Consider the following 18930-nt stretch of genomic DNA (forward strand, 5'->3'; position numbering starts at 1 on the left):
AAAGGGAACAGTGTGAAAAATCAACAAAATACAAGGAAAGAGTGGAAGGGAGGATTACAGAAAGAAGCATTAAAGAGAGAGGGGGACAAAAATTGGAGTGAAAAAAAGAGGGGAAAAATAAAGGGGAAAAGAAGTTACAAGAAACAGAATCAGGAAATAAAGAAATATGGGAAACAAACAACAATTAAAGGAAATTGTTTGATAGACACAGAGACAATGGTTGAAAATATAATTAAGATAGAGGATTCTGCATGGTGACAAGGGATTTTAAATATATTAGAAATAATAAATTATGTAGAAAACAGGAAAATATATGTAATCAAAATGGAAGATGAAACTGGTATTGTTATTCAATGGAATGTTGGATAACAGTTAGATTAAATAAAATATGAAAATATATAAAACATAATACAATTGACATGAATTATGAGAAGGATTGTAATTAATAATTAATTAATACCAGTTTCTAGGATGAATTTGAATTGATTAATTATTTTCTTTTCTTTTTTTCATTGAAATTTAAAATTGTTTAGAGGTAATCTAAAGGGAAAGTACCATGTGGAATCTGATTTAAAAGGGATTTATGTTATAATATAGCTATTAGGTGATGAATGTTGTAATTGTTTAATGGGATAATTTAAAAGTAGAATGTTTAATGGGATTTGAAAGGGAACTAACTATAAAATATAAAAGTGACACACTCTAATTGGCAATCATAGGGGAAACCTTGTTTTGTAATGTTTGAAATGTGGATATGTAATGAAATTGTAAACAGGACAGATAAAAGTACAAGTATAATTATTATGAAGATATGAAAATTTTAAAAAGGATATGTAATAGATTTAGAAATGAACGAGAAAGCTATAAAATTAGCCTGAGGGAAGTATTTGAGGGAAGAATTAATAATAAATGTATAAAGTAGTGATAAGATATGAAATTGAATATGAAATATGAAATATGAATATGTAATGCGAAAACCCGGAACCATGCTGTTCCCTAAAAAAAGATGTTTTATTGTTCTTTTGTTTTGTGAAAACCCAAATAAAATTGTTTTTTAAAAAAAGACCAAAAAGCCACTTCAAAGAACCCAAAAGACAGCCTTGGAAGTCATTGAGTTCATCCTATTCCCCAAGGATGGTGACAAAACTCTGACTGTCCCAATTGATAGGCTGATGGAGAGTGATACCAACTCTGACAATGACCTCTTGGTAAGTTGCCCAGTGACCCCAATAACCATCCCCATAGAGCTGGTGATCTTCTCCTTGGGGTGCAAGGAGAACCTGGTAGCTCTCCTGGACTCAGGCTGCACCAGATGCCTGGTAAACCCTGCCCTAGTTGAGAAGCTGGGCTTGAGACTCAAGCAGGTTAAAGTGCCATGGCTTTTTGCCAGCTGGAGGGCTCGGTAGTAGGGTGGGGTAGTAGGGTGGGAACACCAAACCAATAGAAATGAGAATGGGGGTGAACCCAGAGACTTTGATCTTTATTGTGACACCTGGCATGGAGAGACCCCTTCTGCTGATTTTGGCATGGCTACTGAAGTGGAATCCCTAGGAAAACTGGAGTAGGATGCTGTTAAAGATTTGGTGGAACAGCAAAAAGGAGGGACTAAAATAGAAATGAAAGTCCCTATCCCTAAGCCACTAAGGGGGGAGCCAAGAAGGGAGGTTGGAGTCACAACAAAAGTGTGTCCCAAGGGCAACCCCTGAATCCCCAAAGAATATTGGGACCTGCAGTATGTTTTTAGTGAAAAGGGCTCAGACATGCTTGTACCCCACTGGCCAACTGACTGCTCCATAAAGATCCTGCTGGGGGCTAAGTTGCCCAAAGTTGCCTTTTATAGACAAAAACCTGAAGCATGGCTTCATACAGCCTGCCAGACTGAGAGTAGCTATTTTGGTGCTGTTCAGAGAAAAGAAGGATTCATCTATGTCTTGACTATTGTGAACTAATTGCTGTTTCTGTTGACAATATCTACCCACTGCCCTTAATGAAGGATGTGCTATCCCATTTAGCCAAAGGGAGGATTTTCACCAAGCTCGACTTACGAGAGGCATATTATTGGGTTAGGATCAAGGAAGGCAGTGAGTGGGAAATGGCTTTTAATTACACTGTGAGCTCCTAACCCGGAGGCACTACTTAGAAGGTGGGAAAAGCCCTTTTGAATTGTGGACTGACCATAAGAAGCCCTGAGCCTACCTACCCACCCTAGTCATTGTCTCCCAAATAAGTTTGTTGAGCTCAATACTTTAACTGGCAATAAACCTGTATGTGTATGTGATGGGAAAAGGGGAGGGGAAAATGAAGAGCAGGGAAGCTCGGAACCAGTTTGTGCCAGCACTCAAGGCCATGCACCCTGAGAAAGAATGTGTATTACCCCAAACATCTCGGCATTCTCAAAATACCTAGGTGAATACTTATTGATTGAAGACAAACTGGCCACAGAAGTGGAGAAGGCTGGAATGAGGGGAAACATTTTGTATCTTTTCACATGGGAAGCTTAATTCTAGATTGACTTTATTGCAACCAACTTCCTTTAGTAAAAGAATCTTTCATTTCAACTGAATGGAGTCGAGGGTCTTTCTTTCCTAATGGACCTGCCTGGGGTAGTCTGACATTAAAGGGCATTAAATCTGGGCAGATTGCCTAAATCTCCTATGCTGTCACTGTTAGATGTAGTAGTTGCAAATAGAGTTGAGAACCAGGTAGAATGAACAAGTAATGGAGAGCCATTACTTCACCAGACTCTGAAATTTTGATGTCCATGGATCCTAACCCACCTGATAATAATCCTCAAGGGTAAAGATCATCACAGTTCTTGACTTTAGCACAGCCCATCTCATTCTACTGATCCTCATGATTAATATAAATGAGCAAGGGATATTGGACTATCCTTCCTTTTGAGAAGAAGAAAAAAATCAAAGGCTATTTATTAGTGGTGCCTTAAAAGCAGAAATGTGAATAGTTTGCTTGACCTAACAGCAATGATCTACAGGGGTTTTAGCATGCCTGCATTCCTGCCTGAAAATAGTCTGGTATATATTTCTTGCAAGTATAAGCTTGCAGTGGTTTTTGAAAGAAAAGCTTGAAGAATTAAACCTGTGAGTATCCCTATTCAGGTCATAAGAAGAATAAAGTTTTTTATTTTATTATTTTTAATTTTTATTGGTTTTTAAAACATAAACAAACAAAACATAAAAACATCAAGCCATCTTCCATATATATACATACAGTGTGCTGGTTGGTTTACAGATTGTTTTGTGCTTACATTTCATAGTCTTCAATTATAATTACATTGTATATAATCTCGTATTTTCAATCAAATATTAAATACATTAATATCATTAATCATTTGACTATACTTTTATTCATTCATGTTTTACAAAATGATCATATTTTACTTAATTTGTTTTATGACAATTCATATTATCATCCCAAATCTATCCTAAAATCATTTTGTAGATATAATAAGAAAGAATACATCTTTATATATTTATTATTTTCTAAAAGTCTACATATTTCATTACTATATTTTATTGTCTAACCATTGATAGAATAGATTCCAAATTTTATAAAATAGTTTATCATCTTGTTCTCTAATTTCAAATGTCAATCTACTCATTTCAGCACATTCCAATATTTTCTTAATGACTTCCTCCTGTGATGGTATTTTCTCATTTTTCCAGTTTTTAGCAAATACAATCCTAGCCGCTGTTAATACATTACAATCAGGTATTTCAAGTCTTTACTATATATTTTAGGTAATATTCCCAGTAGAAATATCTCTGGTTTCAAATCTATATGTTTTTTTGTCATTTTTTCCAACCATGTGTGGATTTTTGTCCAGTATTTTTTAGCATCCGCACAAGTCCACCACATATGGTAATATGAGCCAGGTATCTGATGACATTTCCAACATTTTTCAGATTTATTCTTGAACATTCTTGCTATTCTTGTTGGGGAAAAATGCCACCTGTAAAACATCTTATACAAATTTTCTTTATATGCTGTTGACATTGTCATTTTATAATTTTGAGACCATAATTTTTGCCATTTCTCTAAATCAATTCCATATCCAAAATTCTTCCCCCAAGCAATCATTGTTTCTTTAACTTGTTCTTCTTCTAGTTTAATTTCTAATAAATATCCATACAATTTTTTAATCACCTTTTCATCAGTACCTGTCAAAATCTTATCTAAGTCAGTCAGTTTATCATAGAAACCTTCTGTTTTAGAATCTTTATCATACCTTGAATGTGTATTTGCGCATATGAAAACCAATTCATCTTTATAGCTTGTTCCTCTAATTTTTGTATAGATTTAAGTTCACCCTTTTCATTCAATATTTCACCATATCTAACTGTTTGTTCCTTTTTGTATATTATAGGATAAGAAAATGCTTCAATAGTCGATAGCCAGACTGGAATTTTCAAATAACATTGTTTTTTAATCTTCTCCCAGTTTAACCACAGAGACTCCCATATATAATGTCTTCTAAAATACCCCTGTGTTTGAGTTCCTTTATACCATAGAAAAGCATGCCACCCTAACAACAGATCATGTCCTTCTAATGTCAAAAATCTTAATGTTTCCATTCCATTCCATTTCTTAATGTTATCCATTCCTTAACCCACATCAAATTTGTAGCTTGGTAAAACAACTCCCAATTTGGCAAATCAAATCCTCCTCTTATTCTAGCATCTTGCAAAAGTTTTAACTTTATTCTTGCTTTCTTACCTTGCCATATATGTTCTGTATTTGTATTTGCATTCTTGTAACCCTGTGTTCTGATTGGCTAAAACACACAGCGCTCGGATTGATCGAGTGTGCAGCACTGATTGGCCGTTACGAAGCAACCGCGATTGGCCGAGCCGATCGCGGGTGATTCGAATGGCTGTCATTGGCTACAGCACCTGTGCAAGTTCAATATAAGTCGCCGCTCCAAGCCAGCAGCCAGATCTAACTTGAAATAAAAAGAGCTTTAAACAGTCACTGCCTTGCGTCTCTTCTTGGGACCGATCGACCGACGTAACACTGGCGATGAGGGTGGGATTGTGAAGCAAGATCCACCTCGCACATGGCACCATGGAAAAGCAACCGGCAACATGGCCAGCAGCACCGCGCCCCCCGCACCTTTCAACCAAGCTGCCAAGGACTGGGAATCTTACATCGATAGATTTCTCATGTTCTTAGAAAGCAGCAACCTGAAGGACGCAAATGGGCAGAAGAAAAGGGCCGTGTTCCTGACCCACTGCGGGCCCGCAGTGTTCAAGATGGCGAAGGCCCTCGCCAAACCCCTCGCTGTAAAGGCGATGGACTGGGCTGACCTCGAACCTTTGTTGCGAAGCCACTACGCACCCACTGTACCAACCCTCATCCGCCGGCACGACTTCTACCGGCGGGATCAGAAGGAGGGTGAGAGCATCAGCGACTTTGTGGCTGATCTACGGGACCTTGGGGGCCTGTGCGGGTTCACTGACATGGATGAAGCCCTGCGAGACTGTGTCATCCTCGGACTCAAAGACCCCATCCTGCAAAGCCGGCTAATGGCGAAGGGTGACATATCCCTTACCGATGCTCTCGCCGAGGCAACCGCAGCAGAGGCAACTAGGAAGTCGGCGGCCCGCATGAGACAGATGAGCACTGCGGACCGATCTGCAACAACCGAGGTGACCCCGACCTTTGAGAAGCAGGCCAAGACCACCCACTGGGCAACCACCTCCACACATCATGGCGATCTTGACTCCCTCACCAACACTAAAGATGAAGAGGAAGTCATCCACCGGCTCCAGACGGAACGAGACCGGCGCGAGTGGTGAGGTTGTAAGTTGGGGTTCCAGTGCGCCGGGTGCGGGGGTGACCATCCATGGTCAGAATGCCGGTTCTTTGATGCAACCTGCTGACCCTGCGACAAACGGGGCCACATCGCCAAAGTATGCCAGTTCAAACGGAACCACAGCCCCCTGCGTCGAGGCAGCAGCCCCCGGAGATGAGACGGCACCCCCCGGAGGAACAGAGACTGACACGCCGAGAGACGATGGAGCCAGGAGGGAAGAAACAGGCATTTTAACGAGGCTCAGCATCGAGAAGAAACCCACCAAACAGTTGTTATCGGCCATTCTTCAAACTGGGATGGCCAGAAGGTACACGTGGAGGTGGGAATTGAAGACCGACCATGCAAAATGGAGGTGGATTCCGGATCCTACCTCTCCATGGTCATTTGGTGGGAAATCAAGCATCTGGTGCCTGCCATCCGCAGGCGCGAACTAGAGAGCCAGAAACTCATCCTCAAAGACTACCAGGGGAACCGCATTCCCGTGATAGGAATTGGACACTTTAAAATCACATTCAAGGGGCACGCCGAGATATTTCCCTTAACCATCATGGAGCAGGATCGCCCTAGCCTTTTGGGACTACAGTGGTTCATGCCATTGGGAATAGAGGTGACGGGCACCAACCACGTCGCCAAGGCAGACTGGGAGGAGCAGCTCGCAAAGGACTTCCAGGAGGTCTTCGACAGCAGCCTAGGCAAGTACCGAGGGGCCCCAATAGCCTTCAACCTAGACCCTAACATTGCCCCAATCTGCCTCAAACCCTGGCGAGTACCCTTCGCACTCAGGCCCAAGATCGATGAGCAGCTAAACAAGCTCATCGAGCAAGGAGTACTCGAGCCAACGGACCATGCCAGGTGGGAGACCCCTATAGTCACCCCGGTAAAACCAGATGGGTCAGTGACTATAAGGCCACCCTCAACCGCGTGCTACAACAGAGTGCTTACCCCGTCCCAGTGGTACAGCATCTTCTGCACTCACTGGGGGGAGGCAAGATTTTCGCCAAACTCGACCTGGCAGAGGCTTACCAGCAATTACCGGTTGACGCAGAAACCGCAGAGGCGCAAACCATAGTCACCCACTGCGGGGCTTTCTGCTGCAAGAGGCTCCAGTTCAGAGTCAGCATAGCCCGGGGGGTCTTCCAAAGTTTAATGGAGAGGCTACTCCAAGGCATCAAGGGGGTAGTGCCCTACTTTGATGACGTGCTGGTGTCAGCAGCCAACCAAAAACAATTGGAGAGCCGTCTGAGGGAGGTGCTTCAAAGGTTCAAAGACACGGGGTTAAAAGTCAAGAAAGAGAAATGCCAGCTGCGCACTGAAAGAGTCGAATTTCTAGGGTACCTCCTAGACCAGCATGGGATCCACCCAACAGAAAAAAAAAATCAGGGCCATCAAGGAAGCTCTTAGACCAAGGAATAAAACCGAACTGCAGGCATTTCTGGGACTGATTAATTTCTATAATGTTTTCCTGCCCCAAAAGGCGACTGCGGTGGAACCGTTGCATAGGCTGCTGGACAAGACAGCCACCTGGAACTGGGGAAGGTGAGAGGAAAACGCATTCAACCGAACAAAAGACCTACTGACATCGGACGCTGTCCTCATCCAGTACAGCGAGACACTGCCACTAGCAGTAACATGTGACGCATCACCATTCGGAGTCGGGGCCATCCTCAGCCGCACTCTCTCCAACGGGAAAGAAGCACCCATCGCCTTCTTTTCAAGAACCCACTCAAAACTGGAAAGGAATTACAGCCAGCTAGACAAGGAGGCCCTGGCAATCGTCGCTGCCGTAAAAAGTTCCACAAGTACCTTTACGGCAGAACCTTCACCATCATCACTGACCACAAACCATTGCTCGGGATCCTGGCAGGGGACAGGGCCACCCTGAACATCCTATCCCCGAGAATGACAAGGTGGTCTGAATTCCTTGCCGCCTACAATTACCGGCTAATCCATCGCCCCGGTAAGTCAATCTCACACGCAGACACCTTGAGCCACACTCCGCTGCCCGACCTGGATGCTGACCCAGCACCCGCCATTTCCATCCTCAGCATAGAGACCTTACCCAATCTCCCCCTAACCGCGTCAGACATTGCCCAGGAAACCAATAAAGACAAATGTCTGGCGTGGGTTTTAAACTGGGTGGAGAAAGGGTGGCCAGAAAAAGACGACGATGAACAGTTCAAGACTTTCCAGAGCTGACAAACGGAATTCTTTACACAAAAGGGTTGCGTGCTGTGGGGAGACAGGGTCGTTATCCCAGAAAAATTACAGAAAAGGGTTTTGGACATGCTTCATGAAGGGCACCCGGGCATCGTCAGAACAAAAGCCCTGGCCAGAAGTTACTCTTGGTGGCCAGGGATGGACAAGGAAATTGAAGCCTGGGTGGCATCATGCAAGCAATGCCAAGAATCCAGGCCGAGCCCTCCTGCCGCCCCAATCCTGGAATGGGAAACCCCCAGAGGGCCATGGTCCAGGATTCACATAGACTTCACGGGGCTGACAAAAGGACACACGTTCCTGGTGATGGTAGACACTTACTCCAACTGGTTGGAGGTAAGCAACATGAAGATGACTACTACAGAAGCCGTCATCAAAGAACTCAACAAGCTATTCTCAACCCACGGCCTCCCAGATGTAATTGTATTGGACAACGGGCCCCAATTTACTGCGCTACCGTTCAAAAGATTCCTAGTGGAACAGGGGATACGGCACGTGCTGACAGCGCCAGTACATCCGGCGGCAAATGGGAGGGCAGAACGAATGGTCCAATTTACAAAGAAGACAATTCAAAAAATCAAAACCGGGGAAATACAGGACAAAATCAACAGGATGCTATTCATACAACACATAACCCTGAACACAACAACGAACAAGAGCCCAGAAGAACTGTTAATGGGGAGAAAATTAAGATCCCCACTAGACCGGCTGCACCCCGCATACAACCCGGAAACCCCCCCCGGCTCCTCCAGCAAGCACCGAATGTTCACACCAGGAGACACAGTATACACAAAGAATTTCATGGGGATCCACTCTGGGTACCAGCAACGATAACCCAGGTAACAGGTCCCCGCTCGTACCGGTTACAAACATGTTATGTCCCACCTTCCAAAATAAACAGATAAGGCTGAAAGCAGCAGTCCTCGCAAATAAAGGCAGCAAACAGGAATCTTCACTGATAACAGCTGTAGATAGCCTCCACAAAATAGTCCAAGTTAATAGTTCCAACGAAATAAATCCAAGTCCCAACAAGATATTTCAGGTTTAAATCCTCCAAGCCAAAATCTTCGATTCTCCTTGCAAACAAACACTTTGTTCCGGACAATGTGCAAAGTCATCTCTCTCCCTTTATAGAGCAGCCTATAATTAGTCTAATTACTGATCTGCCCTCCTCCTGTGCTCCTGTTGGTTTCTTCTCGTAAGGAGACGCCTGCTTCTGACATCCACCCAGCAATCATCTAAATTATTACCTTCACCTGAAGTCTCCATAAGTTCCTCATTGTCAGCCGTTCCCGGCTGATAACCTGATTGAGAAGCAGAGGAGGTTGAAGGTCCAGGCCGGTCCTGCAAATCAAATGTGTCCTCATTCAAAATATTTATTATCACTGCTGACAGGAACTGTTAGGACTCCTCTTCGAAATTCAAACAGACAGAGCTCTTTGCAGTAACGTCCTCATTCAAAACTGCAGGCAAAACTGTTAGGACTCCCTTTGAAATTCAAACAGACAGAGCTCTTTGCAGTAACGTCCTCATTCAAAACTGCAGGCAAAACTGTTAGGACTCCCTTTGAAATTCAAACAGACAGAGCTCTTTGCAGTAACGTCCTCATTCAAAACTGCAAGCAAAACTGTTAGGACTCCCCTTTGAAATTCAAACAGACAGAGCTCTTTGTAGTAACGTGCTAATTAACTGGCTTGCCCATCAGATTAACGTTTCCTGGTTCTGACGTCAATCCACGATCTAACAGTCATCAGATTCAAAGTTCCTAACAGGATTGGTCCTTCCAATCACAACACAAACAAATGATGGGCAAGCATGGAAACGGCACATCGATCAACTAAGATCGAGAACTACCACGGGAAATACAACTGACACGCAAATACACAGAAATAAAGAACCAGGAGGAGAGGGGGAACACCAAAACACCAACCAAGAGGGAAGGGAAAACCCCAAAAAACAAAACAGACAACTCCAACAAAAAAGAAACCAAGAATACTCACCAGCTGAAGGACCAGGAGACGACCCACTCAAAGCCTCTCCGGGAAGAAGCAGCCAAGCCAGCTCAACCAGCCCGGGGAGACCAGGCGGGAGCAGCGAAGCCAGCAGCTCGACCAGCCCAGGTAGACCAGGAGGGAGCTGCGGTGGAAGGCCTGACTCACCCTTCCAGGCGGTTCCATCGATGAGGTAGAGAGCAACACAGACCCTGACCGAACTGGCCGGAGACCAAGAGACAACTAACCTGCGCAGGTCCAGTAGACAAGTACGGAGCCCCGCCTACTTACAGGACTACGTCACGTAGGACCGAACCAAGAGGGGAGGGGTGTTCTGTATTTGTATTTGCATTCTTGTAACCCTATGTTCTGATTGGCTAAAACGTACAGCGCTCGATTGGTCGAGTGTGCAGCACTGATTGGCCGTTACGAAGCAACCACGATTGGCCGAGCCGATTGCGGGTGATTCGAACGGCTGTCATTGGCTACAGCACCCTGTGCAAGTTCAATATAAGCCGCCGCCGCTCCAAGCCAGCAGCCAGATCTAACTTGAAATAAAAAGAGCTTTAAACAGTCACTGCCTTGCGTCTCTTCTTGGGACCGATCAACCGACGTAACAATATATATTTCAACACAATTTTATTTAAATCTTCAAAGTAGTCTTTTCCAAGCCTAATTGGAATTGTTTGAAACAAATATAAAATTCTGGGTAATATATTCATCTTGATTGTTGATATTCTCCCTATTAATGACAGCTGTAAATTTTCCCATTTCACCAAATCTAGCGCTATCTGCTGTTTAAGTTTGATATAATTATTCTCTTTTAGTGAACTGCATCTTGCTGTCAGGTATATCCCCAAGTACTTGATCTTATTCGTAACCTGAATTTTCAATAGGTCTGCCAGTTCTTCCTTTTGTCTTGATAGCATATGTCAAGATCTTTGTCTTATCTTTATTTATTTTCAAACCAGCCACCTTTCCATATGTCTCTATCTTTTCTATCAATTTTGATGCTGTTTCTAGTGGGTCTTCTAAAATGAAAACCAGATCATTTGCAAATGCTTGCAACTTAAATTCTTCCTTTTTAATTTTCATCCCTTTTATATTCTTTTCATCTCTAATATTTCTATTTAGCACTTCCAAAGTTAACACAAACAACAAAGGTGATAGTGGGCACCCTTGTCTTGTTCCTTTTCTTATATCGATAGAGTCTGTCAGTTCTCCATCTATCATTACCTTTGCCGTTTGGTTATGATATATAGCTTCTATTGCTTGAATAAATTTTCTAGCAAAGCCCATCTGTTCCAGCAGTAATAACATGAATCGCCAATTGACATTATCAAATGCCTTCTGTGCATCTAGAAATATCAGAGCCATTTGTTTTTCAGGATGTGCCTCGTAGTATTCCAAAGTGTCCAAGATTACTCTCATATTGTCTTTGATTTGTCTCTTTGGCAGAAATCCATTTTGATCAGGATGAATAAAATTATTTAGATATTTTTTAAGTCTTTCTGCCAATATTGAAGCAAAAATTTTATAATCTGCGTTTAGTAGGGAAATAGGTCTATAGTTCTTGATTTGTAATGGATCCGTCTCCTCTTTTGGAATAAGTGTGATATAAGCTTCTGACCATGATTTAGGTATCCTCTTCTTTAACATAACTTCATTCATAACTTCTAGCAATGGAAAATTCAATGATTCTTGTAATGTTTTGTAAAATTCTGCCGGAAGTCCATCTGGACCTGGTGCCTTTCCATTATTTTGCTTCTTGAGTGAAGCAGTTAACTCCATCATCGTTATATTGCTTTCTAACATTGTTTCAATCTCTTTAGGTATCTGAGGTAAATTAGCATTCTGTAAATACTGTTTAACTGTTTCCTCATCAATATTCTCTTGTGTGTATAGTTTCCCATAATAGTCTCGAATAATTTCCTTCTTCTCTTTACTACCATAGCAAACTTGGACTTGATCATCTATTAATTGCAATATTTTCCTTGATTTTTTCTCGTTTCTCAATTTATATGCTAACCATCTACCTGGTTTATTTGCATCTTCAAAGTAGTTCTGTTTAGCACCTCTAATTTTTTGTGCTAATTCTTCTTTTTCTATTAGACCCATTTTTCCTCATCCGCCCTTCAGCCCCGATCTTGCACCAAGCAACTATCACTTGTTTCCAAGGATGAAGACCTGGCTTGGAACACAGCGCTTTGACGACGACGCAGAACTGTGGGCGGGCGTGACTGATTGGCTCAAATCTCGGGCGTCAAAGCTCTGTATTCCAAGCCAGGTCTTCATCCTTGGAAACAAGTGGTAGTCGCTTGGTGCAAGATCAGGGCTGTAGGGCGGATGAGGAAAAGTCTCCCACTTGAAAGCATTCAGGATTTCTTGAGTGCTGTAGTTCGGCCATTTTTAAACTTAATGCACCATTGGTGCACTCCACCTTCAATGATGATGTTTTCCCCGTACACTTCACACAGTTGCCGAAAAATTTCAATCGGTTTATGGTTTTTTGCCAACAAAAACCTTATCACTGATCGCACCTCACAACTTGAGGGATTTTCAATTGCAGCACACATTTCAAATGTTTGCTGTGAAATAACGGGCAACGATATGAACCTCCCACTAGCACGACTAGATGCAGATGCACAGACCAAAGATGGCCACGTTAGCTCCACCCCTTCTTGCTACAGACGAAAACGTAATCTATTTTGTGGATAGCCCTCGTATTTTCCCTAATTTTGGCTGTATCAACAATTGTTCATATTGTTTTTTAATATGTACTTCTTGTAGGCAGATTATATCAAATTTTAATTTCTCTAATTTATAGAAGGTTTCCCTTCTTTTAATGGCTAAGTTGTCCATTTATATTAATTGTAATCAGTTTTTTCTCTTCCATGATTATACTTTATAGGTAGATTTGGCAGCTCTCGTGGATCTTGGTTCAGGTTGTTCTTTGGCTTCCTCCTTTTCACCTACTGCACCTTCTTCTTTTTCAGTCATCATTTGGCAGTCCTCTTGGAGTTCAATTAGTGAAATTTCTTTTTCTGCCTCTTCCTCCCCTCTGAAAAATTCTGTATAAAATGATTCAGCTTCTCAATTGAGTCAATTCTATATCTCTGTTCTTGTCATGTGAACATTAAACCTTCTATCAGCCATCTATAATTCACCTCTTTTTTAAGTAGTAATTTGGTCAAGAATCGGTATTTTCTTCTCTTCTCATCTCTCTCACTCTTCTGGGTACTTGTTTCAAGACCACAATCTCCTTATCTTTGTATTTCAATGTTTTCTCTCTTGCCACTTGCAATATTTGCATTTTAATGGCTTTCTTTGTAAAACTTATGTGAACTTCTCTTGGTAAGCTATTTCTCATTGCATATCTTGTGAAGACTCGATAAACCTCATCTATTTCATCCATCATCTTCTCTTCAGTTATTTCCAAAGCTTCAGCCAATATTTCTATCATTATCTCAGCTAGATTTTGTCCTTTTTCTTCCTCTATGTTTTGGAATCTAAGATAAAATTCTGATCTGTCCATCTCCCATCTCAGCATACCACTTTTATCTTGTTCAACCACAGTTAATCTCTTATTAATGTCTTCAATCTTCTTGTCTCTTTGTTTATCTTCTTCTTCAATTTTTTGGAGTCTCTCATCATACTTCATCATCATTTGTTGAATGTTCTCCACTTTTTCATTGGTTTTCCCTGTTCTTTGTTCAATGTTCTCTATTCTCTTTTCAATATTCTCTGATCTTGTTTGAATATTTTGAATTCCTTACATAATCATCTGCAGGGTCACTTTTTCTTGTTCTTTTTCTTGCCTTAACATTGTCTGTATTAAAAATTGTCCTTCAGATGGTGGAGAGGAAGAAGTAGAAGTTGAGGAACCAGGAGCTGTTAATTTCCTACTCATTTTGAGCAATTCAAATTCTTCAGGTTCTTCTAGACCTTAGTCCAATTATGAAATAACCAATTGCAGTTCCAAATAAAAATAATAGGAAAAAAGAAGCCAAATAGTAATAATAATAAAAAAAGAAAAAAAAATCTTCAGGTTCTTGTATACCTTAATCCAATTGATTGGTTAGATAACAGTAAAAATTCAAAAATGAAGGAAAAGACCATAAACACACACACAAAAGAAGAAGTTGTAAAATCCTAAAAAAGGCAAAAAAGTGAAGAATAAAAGGCTAAAAGAAGAAAGGAAAAATTATTCAGGTTCTTCAACACCTTAATCCAATTAAGAGGTCTCAAATATAAAAGAATGCATAAAAATAAACCAAAAGAAAGAAAGAAAGAAAGAAAGAAACCAATATGGAAGGTAGATGGAAAGACAAAAATGCCAGGAAGGGAGAGAGAGAAAAAGGCTACTGCCTTAAAAAGAAAAGGAAGGGAATCATTAATACTAAAGCTTTTCCTTTAAAATAAAAAGCAAGCATAGAAATTTAACTTCCAAAGACAAGAAAAACAAACAAAGACAAGTTCCAAAAATCCAAATAGCTATTGCAAAAAAAAAAGTAAACTGATGAGGAGGGGTAGCACAGCTTAGAAAAAATAAAAAGAGCACACTGCACTTTGTTTAATTATCCAAGGCTCTTGTTATAACTCTCTTCTCCAAAGACTTATCACCTTTTCTTTTCCTATAAGCTTCAACACCAGACTTCAGCTGTTGATGGAAACCCAGAAGAGCACCTGCAATAATACTCTCCCATGCTCTTCCCTCTATCTTATCAAACAGGCAATGTCCTTGAAAAGAAGTCTCAGTTCTTTCTCAGCTTTATCTGGTCAAAAGAGAAATAGAATATTTCCAAGCCTCTAGTTGGCAGTGTTACAAAGTTTCTTTAGCTTTCACTTTTCCCCTCCTTTTCCAAGCAAAATATAATAAGAACTAATTAAAAAAAGAAAAAGATATTTAAAAAAATAACTAAAAGGGAGTCTCTGGCTTAAAATATTATAAAGTTAAAAGGAGAAAAAGAATAGATGAAAGAAGGGAAAAAAACCAGACCAGTTTCAAAATATAAGATCATGTATAGAAAATCCAGCAATGAAAAAAAAAAATTACTTTGACATTCCTGTTTAAAATCGCCGCTTAATCACTTTTGTCAAAACTTTTACAGATTCTTTCTTTTCCTTAGGGTATCCTTTCAAATCTTAAAATAAAGAGAAAGTTCTCACCAAACCAGCACACTCTCTCTTTCCGTTCTCTTTCGGAGCTGTCCCAACTTCAGCAGCTTTAATGGCTGCCTCTTTGCCGCTGACAAAAAGAGCTTCTCCAGGATCTACCAGGGACTTTGCAGTATCCCTGGGATCAACAGGATGAGCTCTTTTACATTTACCATCTCTTCGGGATGGTTTAGATCCACTTGGACCGTCCAGGAGCAAAGATATCGGCAGCGATCTCAGACCTCTAAGATCGCATGCCGTATCGTCGTGACATCAGCTCCACCCCCCAAGAAGAATAAAGTTTTATTAGATCAAAAAAGATGCCAGGACATGAGCAGTCAAAGGAAGCAAACACTCATAAGGGCTTATAGATTCATAGCCAAAGAAACAAGACAGTGGGGTGGATAGCTATAGTGCAGAAGAATGCAGCTGCACAATGCAACCAAAAAGACAAGAACTGTGGTACTTGGCATCTCACACTTCTGTGAGGAACAGAAACAAATGTGTGCAGACTTAACCCCTCCATGAGAACTACATGGATGAGGAATATGTATAACACTTCCAGCATTTTAACAACTCCACTGGTAAGTATTTTTTTCCACTCATCCATGCCCATTGACAAATGCTAATGCTAAAAGCAGCTACTATCACTGTGGACTTTGGAATCCTAGGAAGGAAATTTACATATCCTAGAGCAAAGATTTTTCCAGTTGTTCAATCCATGAAAGAGGCCTGGAAACAGAAAAATACAGCAAGTTAATATCTGTGCTCAGAAATGATTTTTAAGAGGGAAAAAATGGAGTTTCTGGTGCCACGGAGTTGTGGTTAGCATAGGTGTTAGCTTACTGATACATTTAATGGTAAATTACAGTTGGGATTTAGTATTGGACTCAGGATAAACATTTCTATTGGTATTGGAGTTAAATTAGAATTAGCCCTGAGAAATATACATGGATGCAACTATTCAGACAGTACTCAAGGCAGATTTTCTGCTCCCATCTGCTATTATGTGGCCTAATGTACAGATGCACCAGCTTCATAATTAACCATGACATTGTCTAGCACTCTTAGCATGGCTATGAGGCAATGGCTCCTACATATGCTGCCTTTTGCTTCTAGGCACAATCTAGGTCTATCTCAGCCCTTTCAATTGTTCTCTAGTTTTATGATCATCTCTCATGACTGCTGTACCAATTCTGATCACTATAAGTAATAAGATTTAAAGCAAGGTTAGGATTAGGGTTAAAGCAGAGGTGGTATTCAGCCAGTTCTTTTTTTATTTTTTTGTACATTTTATTTGAGTTTTCACAAAGAGAAAAAAAATACAAATAAAACATCTTTTTTGAAAGTAGCGTAATCCCGGGTTACATTTCTTCGTACAGACACAAATTCAGGTTCATGCTCATTTTTATATTCTATTCCATATCTTATTACTATTTTACATTTTCTGCATAGCTTCTCCCCTCTTTTAATTTTCTAGGAAGGCTAGACTATTTGCTTTAACATCTTCCCATGGTAAATTTGATGTATCTGTTCACAGAGTTGATATGTTTGGTGAATGTTTCCAATTCCTGTGTTTTGATCTTGACCCACGTATTTTCCACATACCTATACCAACGAGTGGGTGGAATTCTTATGAAGGAGTCTAGGGCTTTGGTTTCTACCTCTTTCATGTAGAGATTGACCACAATGGGGCACACAGGTAAACCCATGGCATTGCTGGGTTCTAGTCTGTAGAAACTTCATTGCATTTAAAATAGGTAGGGGTCAAGCAAAGTCCAGCAAAGCACATATGTGGTCTGGCCTAAGATAGGTTCTGAAACTGCCACAGAAAATATCCCAAGCAGTGACAGTACCACTTTATACTGCACTTGTGAAGCCACAGTTCGAATACTACACACAATTTTGGTCACCATGATACCCCAAAAATGTTGAGAGCCTAGAAAGTGTGCATAACAGGGCAACAAAAATGATAAGGGGTCTGGGGCAAAATTGTGTGATGAACGGTTAAGAGAACAAGGTATATCTAGCCTATCAAAGAGAAGAATTAGGGTGATCAACAGGAAAAGCATTGGTAAGATTGCAGTCTGTCACTTATACTATTCAACATGTTCACAGGAATAGTTATGAGAAACGCATATTTGCATACCATTAAGGTTAAAATTGATGGTATGGATATCAGCAACTTCTGATACACAGATGAAGCAACATTGCTCAGAGAAAGAAAGGAGGATCTGAAGTGGCTAATCCCAAGAATCAAAGATGAAAGTGAAAAATTTGGACTTCACCTTAACATCAAGAAAACAAAGAAAATGATAACTGCAAAGAACACAATAGTCAGAGTGCAGATTGACAGTGAGACATTAAAACAGTAAAGGAATTCATCTTCCTGGGTTTTAAAATCAACCAAAGTGGTGACCTCAGCTCTGAGGTCCAGAGGCGTATAGCACTTGAAAGAACTGCAAAGTCTGGCATAAATAACATCTGGAAGTGTAAAGACATCAACCTCACAACCAAATGCAGATTAGTTAACGCAATAATTTTTCCAATTCCTACTTATGGTTATGAACTCGGACTCTGAAAAAGGCAGATAGGAGAAGAGTGGATGCCTTTGAACTGTGGTGATGGAGGTGACTATTGGGCATCCTTTGGACTGCAAAAATAACAAAAAAGTCCTAGACCGAACCTCACCAAAAATATCAGTTGAAGCCAAGATCACCAAACAAAGGCTATGACAGTGAGAGCTAACTCACTCGAAAATCATCATGCTGGGAGTGATCAGTGGAAAAAGGAGAAGGGCAGGGGTGTGATCCAACAGGGTTAACTACCGGTTCGGTGATTTATGAGGTTCGATGATTTACGATGTGCTTCCCTGCACGCTGCGCACGTGCACCTGTAAATTGTCATCAGCACGCTGCGTGCAGAGAAACAGCCTTTGAAACAGCCCTCTTGTCCTGCATTTTTAACTGTAGCTGTGCCTCGTTCGGCAGCTGAAGTTGAAAAATCAGGAAATAAAGGTCAGGTAAGAGCCTAGATGGGCGGGTGGGCAAAAACATCAGCAGACATAGAACCAGTTCTATGTCTGCTGCTCTTCAGAGCTACTAGTTCTACAGAGGTGGACAGAACTGGTAGAAACCCACCCCTGGAGAAGGGGCCACCCTAGCATCTGCTGACTGGACACTATAAAGGATGACACCAGGATGTCAGTCGCAGATCTGAAAGAGGTGGTGCGAGACAGAGGGGTGTGGAGGGTGCTGATCCATAGAATGTCCAAGGCATAACTGAATGGCTGGGGAAAATTCTTCTCATAATCTTCATGAAAATTGCTGGGATGGAAAAGAAGACTTTAACCTATTTGTTTACTATCATTCTCTGCTAACATCAGCTGTCTTTTGGGAAAGGTAAACCAACCTCAAATTTGCTGCCACCCCCCACCCCCCCATTGCAATCCTTATTCTCAGAGGTGGTATTCAGCAAGTTCTGACCAGTTTCAGAAAACTGGTAGCAGAAATTTTGAGTAGTTCGGAGAACTGATAAATACCACCCCTGTCCCCACCTATTCTCTGCCTCCCAAGTCCCAGCTGATCGGCTGGGACTTCTTTTGTTGCTCTGCACAGGAGAACGGAGCTGGAAAGCAGGTTAGGGGGGTGGGGAGGGAATGGGATTTTGCAATAACCTTCCCCTGCCACCCCTACCAAGCCACCCCCATCAAGCCACGCCCACAGAACTGATAGT

Source organism: Pseudonaja textilis, chromosome 2, assembly GCF_049901715.1.
Source record: "Pseudonaja textilis isolate UNSWEBS1 chromosome 2, rPseTex1.2, whole genome shotgun sequence".
Taxonomy (NCBI): domain Eukaryota; kingdom Metazoa; phylum Chordata; class Lepidosauria; order Squamata; family Elapidae; genus Pseudonaja; species Pseudonaja textilis.